The 9,160-nt window shown below is 37.2% G+C and overlaps 1 long non-coding RNA gene across 1 annotated transcript; it reads left to right on the forward strand.

Annotated features, from left to right (window-relative positions):
• Nucleotides 1-7,530: 7,530 nt before the first annotated feature.
• LOC146985032 (uncharacterized) lies at nucleotides 7,531-7,847 on the forward strand. Its single transcript, XR_015036193.1, has 2 exons — nucleotides 7,531-7,665; nucleotides 7,697-7,847. It is a non-coding gene; the product is annotated as an uncharacterized LOC146985032 (long non-coding RNA).
• The last annotated feature ends 1,313 nt before the right edge of the window (nucleotides 7,848-9,160 follow it).

Here is a 9,160-nt window from a genome sequence, read left to right on the forward strand (position 1 = left end):
GAAAGAGAGCAATCAGTTTTTGGTTTTTAGGCACTAATGGCGTTTTCTTTTTTTTCTTTTTTTTTGTTGAGTTTTTGTTTTGTTGAGTTTTCTGAAGTTGAACCGGCCATCAGCAGTATTTCGAGCGTCCCCTCGGAGCTGGTGAACTAGTCTTAAACATCTAACAACTTCTCGGTGGTCAGTTGTTATTACTATTATTATTATTATTATAATTATTATTATTATAATAAGTGAAAGATAGGAGTGTTGTCTGCTACTTTTATTGGGCAGTTTTCAAGCAATATTTTCTTTTTTTGGCCTTTTTTTTGTTTAACGTTATTGAATAGACAATCACTGTCACAAGGGCTTTTGTTTCCCTGGAATGTGTTATTTGATTTTTCCTTTATTTTTCTTCTTTTTTTCTTTTTAGTATTATTTCATGAAAAAAAAATTACCTAAAGACTAAACGAATGGCTCTGTGTGTGCCGGGCATTTTACTTGTCAGTGTCAACACAAATGCACTGGACTGCCTGTATGGCATCTCATGAAATGCCTTTTTGACCCATGCCTTCTTCCGTAACACATCATTTCAGTTGGATTGCGTAATGATGACGTATAATGAGTATGACAACAAGCCCTGACACTGATTTTTAATCTTTCCACCTATTTGATAGCAACAGCATTGAACCACAGTTGCACTGTTAGTGTTAAAAAAGAAAACACACACACACACAAACTCAGCCCGGCCGGCGGCGTATCTTCTCTTTCATACGCCGTCGCGGTGGCGTTTTATCGATGACCAGGGAGCTGATGTCCCGTCTAGAAAGCAACATAGGGCTAAGAGGAAAAGGAGAGGGATCTTTGCTTAGGCCAATACCTGTTGTTTAGATTTCAGGAATAGCAGAAATCCAAATATGTGCTTTTTTTCCGCTGTTCATTTTGTCGTCTCCTCATCCCCCATTTCTGGTACTAAGCATAACTAAAGATGATTGTATCGGACCACTAGAGCTGTTCGTGACTTTTAGATGTTATATCTATGCTATTATGTCGTCTTTTTTTTTTTTTTTTTTTGTGAAAAGAAAAACAAAACAAACCAACCATCAGCCGGTGGTTAGATTACACTGAGTTAAGATTGTTTTTCATTGGCGCGACGATGAACTTCATATCCACTGGTAATGAAGTGGCACAATTGCACACATTTAGTTGACTGGATGATGAGAGGTGAGGACCTAGTAGGACTATATAGAGGCTTTTGTTGTTTGTTCTTCACAACAAACCCCTGAAGCGAAGAGAGTGAGTTGTTTTTTGAAACGTTTATCGGATTTTATTTCTTTTTTTTTTCTTTTTTTTACTTGACTTAACTTAAAAAACTGACATTGAGTCCCATTTCAGAGCCGAGTCAGTGTCATAGATTCATAAGTTGGCGATTTTGAATTGGCTTCCCGTAACTTGACTGAAATGAAATGGATCTATTCGGTGACCTCCCCCTTTCCCCCCTTCTTGATCTCTTCTCTCTTGATCAATTGATAATTTTCATATTGTTGTTGTTATTATTAGGGATAGGTACCTTTTTTTTTGTTTTGTTTTGTTTTTGTTTTGTAATCTCAGGATCTGTGCTAAAGCAGCAGTCAGAATTTATTAGTAATCCAATCAGATCTCAGCAGGATGATTACGTTTTTTTCTCATGTTGACGGGATGTTCCATAATTTAATTCCTTTGTAACCCTAATCCCACAGCACTTAATTAAAAAAAACAAAAACAAAAACAAATAGTCCAGCACGCACTTTAGTACATTCAGGTTCTAAGTGAAGTGTGCGAACGAGCAGATGTAATGTATGTACCGATGTTTACATGCATGTGAGTTGCTGCTGCTGAATACAGGAAGGGTAGGGTTGTGTAAAAAAAAAGAAAAGACAAGCAAAAGGCTGCAACAACAAAAAATTGTACTCTAACAATGCATTATTTAAAACAAAAAAAAGTGTCTAAGTAAAGCACTTCGGGACAGTGTCCACACTGACTGCCCACTGACTTCTTTTTTTTTATTTTTTATTCCGTTACGTGTTATCATCTATTTTCTGGGCGTCTGGGCCCAAATAAGAGTGACGAAGCAGGTTACGTTACCCAGCCTACTGTTCATAATTAATTAATGACAGACTCTGGCCGATGTCACTTAGTTAAAGTCAGTCAAAGCGATTCAACAGACACCTCAGGCAGGCTCCTCATCATACTCTACAGTACAAACTCTCTCTGCCATGTGTCGGTGCTGTCGGACCAGTCTGTTCAGGCAGGGATTCTCTCTCTCTCTCTCTCTCTTTTACTCTCTCGTGATGTCCTTATCTGACCAGTAAACGGAGCCATTGCCCCTTTTTTTGCAACTAACACAAGTTGTAACTGAATCCTTTTTTGTTGTATCACAGTATTCTTATCTTATGCATTGCTTTTTTTTTTGTTATTTGTGTGTGTGCATGGAGCTAGATCACGACTTCTGATATAGCTGACGATTTAAAAAAAAAAAAAAAACACAAGAAAGAGAGAAAAAAACAAACAAATGGAGCATAATATACAAATATATCTGGAGTCGGCAATGAAGCAATGAAAGGTCCAATTGTAGCAATAGAGCGTGTGTGTAATAGTGTGCAGCACAAAATATTGCACTGCCATCGATTTTTAAAAGGCCAATTTCAGTAAATAATCATAGCATAAATGCCAATGGAAGATTTCAATGCGGGTTAGATGTTATAATAATAATCTTCGGTCACAAATAAGGCCTGTTTTTTGCCAAAACATGTCGAGAGAGGAGGAGGAGGAGGAGGAGGAGGAGGGGAGCAGGGCGATATGTAAAAAAAAAAAAAACCCTCTCAGTAAAGCAGCAATGGATTTATGCATATGTTCAAGCAGTTTACAGTCTGACCATCAAATCTGAGCCATGAATTTTTCTGACTGAAATGAATGTAGGGTCAGTTTAGAGCAGGACAAAAAAAAAATCTTTTGCTTTCTCCCGACTTTAAACTGTTGCTCTTCATTTGTCCTTTTTTTTTTATAGCGTAGATATGATGATTAATACAGGTAGCATGTAATAACCTAATTCTCTACATATTCTACAGTATGTGTAGTAGTAATAGTAGTAATAGTCTTCCTGCATTGATGGGCGTCTGGATAGGGTTTATTTTTATTCCTTTTTGGCATTATTTGTTGGGAGTATAGGCCTGCTGTTGTGTAATAATATCACTCTTCTACTTCTTCTTTCTCTGAATACACTTGTGTTGTGTGGAGCGTAGCCTACAAGAGGCAACAACAACAACAACGACAAAAAAAACAAAACAACGGAGGACAAAGAGTTCAGATGAATTTAACATTCATGTTCATCCATTCCATTGAGATTGCCTTACAGTACAGTCAAAACAAGAGGGACAAGGTCTACACAGTAGATATGATCACACATACTCGTAAATAGCCTATATTTGACAAAAATGCACCTAAGCTACACCCATTTAGTGCCATAGAAACCTTTATTTGCCTTTAGACATAAAAAAAATCATATTTACTTGGTCAGTAACTTATTCAGAAGTAGGCAGGATTATTAATTAACAGTTTTTGTGTTCGGAGCTGCATGTCTTTTTCGCCAATTATTATCATTATGATATTAGTCAAAGGAAAACTATATAAATATTTGCATGGGATATTAATACTTAAATGCAAGTATTCTGTTAAAAAAAAATTGGTGTTGGCAGAAAGTCTATTTTATAATTGGACTTTTTTTGTTTTTTCTTTTTCTTTTTCTTTTTTGAGAATATGGTTGGTTAGTCCCTTTTTGGTATTGGCAAAGCAATCCCTAGGTTGTGTGTGTTTGTTTAACGAGATGGTTTATAATGTGTGTGTTACCTGGAGATGATGATGATGAAAGAAAGAAAAAACAATTACACGTTTTTGATGTCCAAAAATAAGCAAGCATGGTATATTACAGTATAGAATTGATTTGCCTCAATGGATGTCTCGGTTCTTACTTGAAGTTAAATGGCAAATTTCAATTCAACTCTCTGATCCACTGTTGAGCCTTTTGCCTTAAAAATGGAAGAAAAAAAACTGAAAAAAAAAAATGGAAACGATACCTGGCAGTAACCTGATGATAAGTTGCATCGCCTGTAGAGTTATGCTACTTGGTTGAATCGCTATAAATAGGGGAGAAAAAAATGAATATTTTTTGGCTAATTCTGGTCTTAACGGGCATCCGGCGGGGTGTCGAGAAGCACACAAATCAATATTTTGCGGTAGCACATAGCTCAAGGTTGCCATGGTGCAGAGATTGTTCTGAGAGGTTTAGGATATCGCCATATTTGCCACTGTGAATGAATGAATGAATTCAGAATTCACTCGTAAAAAAACAATCAACTTCGGCTTCTCTTGTTATATCCACAGCCAAATGACACTGGGGATTTAAAAAAAAAAGTTAAAAAGTGGTGTACCTCAACAAAAATAAACAAAAAAAAAGATTTAAAAAAAAAATAAGAAGGGGGGGAAAAAGGAAAAAACCGCTTGTACAGCTATGCTAACAAAGAGTTATAAAACATTTTGTGATCCATCTTTGTCGTGGGTAGTGTAATTCTGCTTATTATTAAACCAGCCTAAAATTCAGAGGTGTATCTAAAGCGAAAGTGTTAGATTAGTGTCGGCCGACGTCTCATGTTTCCTACCTTACAACGGACGGGCGCAGCCAAACTGCACCTTGTACCTTTTTATTGGACCTGCAGTTTTACCTCATCAGTGATCTTTTTGTGTGACGACGACGACGACGACGCTGACATTGATCCTCTGTGATTTCTTATTATCGCTTTTTTTCTTCTTCTTCTTCCTGATGCCAGTCGTGTAGTAGATTTCTCTTCTAGTGTGCGTGCGTTCGCGTGTGTGCGTGTGTGAGAGAGAGCGTTAACTTTTCAATATATGCATGTCCCAACCTAAACATGCACAAGAAAGAAAGACCCTTCTTCTTTTTTTTATTTTAAAAAACAGCAGAAAAGCATATAACAACAACAGCAAACAACGACAACCCTGTTTGATCATGTTCATCATTCAACCAACAGATGAGTTCTGTTTTATGGTGCAAAGTCATATAAAGGGGGGAGGGGGAGGGGGAGGGGGGGGAGTTAGGGGGGTACAGTGTAATTTAAGGAAAGAAATGAACGGTAGCTATAAAACTTTACCTCTTTAAGTCAGAAACGATACGATTTTACTGTATGACTAATAACTAGTTTGACCACTTTTCCCTGCCTGAACACTTGGTTATTAATCTCCCCCCACACCACCACACCTCCCCCTTTACCCCCTCCCCTTCCCCCCCACCAATAGGACCTGTGTAATATCGAGCACAGTGGTGGCATGGTGCCTTTTATTTGTTACTACCGAAAGGTACGGTCTTCCATTTGTATTTCCCATAAGCCTTATAATGGGAAAAAAGAAAAAGAAATTACACTGAACTGAACATAACATAACACAACGACTACAGTAGAAAGATCGTAGGCTCGTCGTACACACACACCGACACCCACTGAGCATGATCATCTAAATAAACTCCGTCTGGATTTGGTTGGTGGTGCATTTCCAGAGACTTGAGCAGGCGTTCGTTCACTTCACGGGTGGCAGAGGAAAACTAACAAAAAAGAAAATTGCACAGTAACCAATGCAATTTTTTTTTTTAATTGAGGGCACATCATCAAACATTTGAGTGGATTGTTGAGAGATCAATTGATGATTGAAAGCACAAATCCAAAGAAGGCATCTCCTCCAACACCAAGGAGAAGAAGAAGGAGCCTTTACACCAAAATTTAGGCAAAGATGTGACGCGATGTGAGGATTTTAATAATAAAAAAAACAACAGCAACAAACCACCCGGTTCCTCTTGAGTGCAGAAAACATGAGGTTTGATTGTCAGTAAAAAAAACACGTTAACTGTAGAAAGACCATCGTCATCGTCTCGACTCTTTAGTGACGACGACTTCACGATGCTTAAAAACCAAGTTGTGAAAAAAACGATGCTGTACCTGCATTCGAGATGAAGTTTTCTTTTTTTTTCTTTTTTTTTTATTAGGCGAAACTGTTTGTTGTGGCTGTGTTTGCGAAAAAAAATTGATTGTGGAGGTTGTTTTGTGTTCTTTAGGCTAGAGACTGACTACAAGTTAGGGTTGCAGTAGTAGCTGTGTGCAGTGTTAATAACCAGTGTGATCATACTATAGAAGTGACGTAACATTTGTTGTCTTACTACAGAATTGAGGCATGAATCAACTTCTTCTCTCAAAGCTGACCTCGTTTGAAAATAGACAAAAGATGAAAAAGTGCAATAACCTTTTGTTTATCATTGCTTCCTCGGTTGGAGAAATATTATTTAATATGCCCTCTTTTTTTATTTTATTTTGTATTTTTTAACACCAAAAGTCACTCGTCTGTAGCAAATGAAGGATTTGAAGTGGTCCTGTTGTTTGTATCCAGAGAGGTGGCGTTTGATAGTGAAGTGTGTGATATTCCATTCTTTAAAACTGTGATCAATATCCGACTTTAAAAAGCTGCCTGCTCAGAGAAAGGACCGTGCACAAGTTGACTGATAGATTTGAGTAGGTGCATTTTTCTTTTTTTTTTCTTTTTATTTCTCCTCCTTTATGGATGGACTTTTTTGATGGTATTGTAGTTTGGGCTTCTGGTTTTTTATAGCCGGTAGACACGTTCATTTGCATGTGTAGATGTGTATATGCATCCTCTTCCTCTTCCTTGAATGAAATGTTTTCTCAAAAATATTTAGACCTGCTGTCAGTGACGTATGCGGATAAAAGGAAATATGAAATGCCTTATATTTGTTTTCAATGTTGAGCATTAAGGGTTCTTCCGTGTCCCTCCCTTTTCAGCGTGTAGCCTATCGCTTGTACAGTTAAAGATAACTCATGAGATTTCTATCTACTGTATAGCCTATAACTATGTGTTTTCAGAATTTGTTACTTGGAGGTCCTGTGATTGTGGTTTTAGAGAAACATTCCCCTTTTTGAAAAGTGCCGTTTGTTTTCACCAGCAGAAGATGCGTCTTTAGGGGCGGGGAAAAGATTTAAATACATACAAAACGTAAAAAAAAAAAAAAAAAATGTATTCACAGTCACACACAGGAAAAAAACAAATGTTCAGAACACACGTTGCGGTGTTTTTACTGTTGAAACCTGTTGAAACTGAATGACACAAACGTATTTGTGCAGGTGAAATAATGATGATGACGATGTTAATAATAATAAGGCAGCAATCTTCTGATGGAGCACCTTATCGACTCGCTCCTTTCTGTGAGCCCCCTCGATGGACGTAGTCTCACAACAAGCTTGATTACTCTAAAGCAGAGCCATATCAGAGAGTTTTTGCCCCATTTAGGAGCCCCCCTTGAATGTGCTATTAGAAATAGCCTACTGTAGGAAAGGATGTATTATTACTGCATGTTCTGTGGCATTTTCTTTTTTTTTTTTTTGAATAATAGTCGTAGTCCCTTTTTTTCATGTTTTTATGTTTAGTCCGCTTCACTGTAGATGTTGCCACCTCATTGCAACTCACAAGCTATTAACAATCCTCTCACAACTGGACTTAATAAAAAAGCAGGCATTGATCGGCCGCCGAGGCAGCCTTAATTCATTGCAAATTAACAAAACAACAACACAAACCATGATAGTTAGATGGATAGATAGTTCGATAAATATAGTGGGTTGCCTGTTTTACTTTGAGTGGCTTATCTGGGGAAATACAAAGGAGCCCTTATCATGAGTGGAAGGACTCTGAATCAGGGCATGTGATGAGTTACAATCAAATAGTTTCACAGAGCACCTTCACAAAAAATAAAATAATAGAAAAATGAGGAGTAAAAACAAAACAAAAACGTTGGCTCGTCCACCCGACATTCCAAAGTTGATTTAATTTTTCCACAGTCCTGTCCCGCTGATTGAGGAATTTTTTTTTTTTTTTTTTTGTGGCTTTGCTGGTGAATGAAGTCGGGCATGTGTGTGTCAATGATGACAGGGTTCCCTATTTTTAAGCCTAACGCTGATTACCTCATTTACAAAAAAAAAAAAAATCTGCAAATATACTACTCTACTGTGTGTAAAGGAGTCAATGCCATCACCAGCAGCGTGGTCTCTAGACCTGTGATGACAAACAGGACCAATGTTGAAATTAGCCAATAAAAAAAAAAAACATGACCAGTCTGAGAACATATAGGGTTAAGACACGATTTAAATAAACACAAAAACAAAAAACACGATTTTGTTCTAAGATTTCTTCAGTTAGTTAAACAGCTGCTGCTTCAGTCGGCACAAAAAACGGAAAACTGCAGGTACAATTTCTTTAGATTTTTGTGTGTCATCATAAAACAGTGGTGACAAACTCAATAATCCACGTTATTTAACAAAAATAAAAGTGAAAATGCAGAGTCGACTGGAGCAGCCGGCTGTCGGCGCTATAGCCTGGTTCAAAGAAGTCGAGCCGACGCCTGGTGTATCTCACGATTTATTTATAAGTGAACGATCATGTTAGCATCACTTGCTGTTTTTTCAGTAGCATATCTCCTACCTCCTTGTTTTTGCAGCCTTGAGTATTGTTTGTCTCCTTCCACCTGTTCTGACTCGAAACAACAACAACTACAACAACTAGAAAAAAAAACAACAAAAGTGTATCACAGTACGGGAATATAGATTTATCATAATAAGCAATGGTAGTTATATACACACAAAAAAAAGGTGTGCTTGGTTGTGCTGTATGTGTATATGTCTATTTGACGTTGAAAAAAAATATTTATGAGAAGCATTTATACGACAAAATACCACTGGAATGTGAAGCCAGACAATGTTAATGATGATGCAGATTATGATGATAGTCTATCCCCTTTAACATTCAGTGGTGAATGGTCAGAGGAATCATCTTTTAGAAAAATTAAGAATAACCATGCATTGGCTTTTTTTTTTTTTTTTTTTTTCCTTCCTCTTTATCTTTAAACCACCATGTATTTCCTCTTTTCCTTTTTGTGCATATATACTTCCCTGTCGAGCCCTATAGTGTGTATGTACACAACTTTTTCCAGCGTTTACAGCTTCATTCTGGGTCAAACCATCCATTTTGCCCCCGCAGTTGTAATGTAATGTAATGTAATTTAATGTAATGATATGATGATACC

This window comes from Trachurus japonicus, chromosome 7, assembly GCF_045865225.1.
Source record: "Trachurus japonicus isolate A0001 chromosome 7, Traja_1.0".
Lineage (NCBI taxonomy): Eukaryota > Metazoa > Chordata > Actinopteri > Carangiformes > Carangidae > Trachurus > Trachurus japonicus.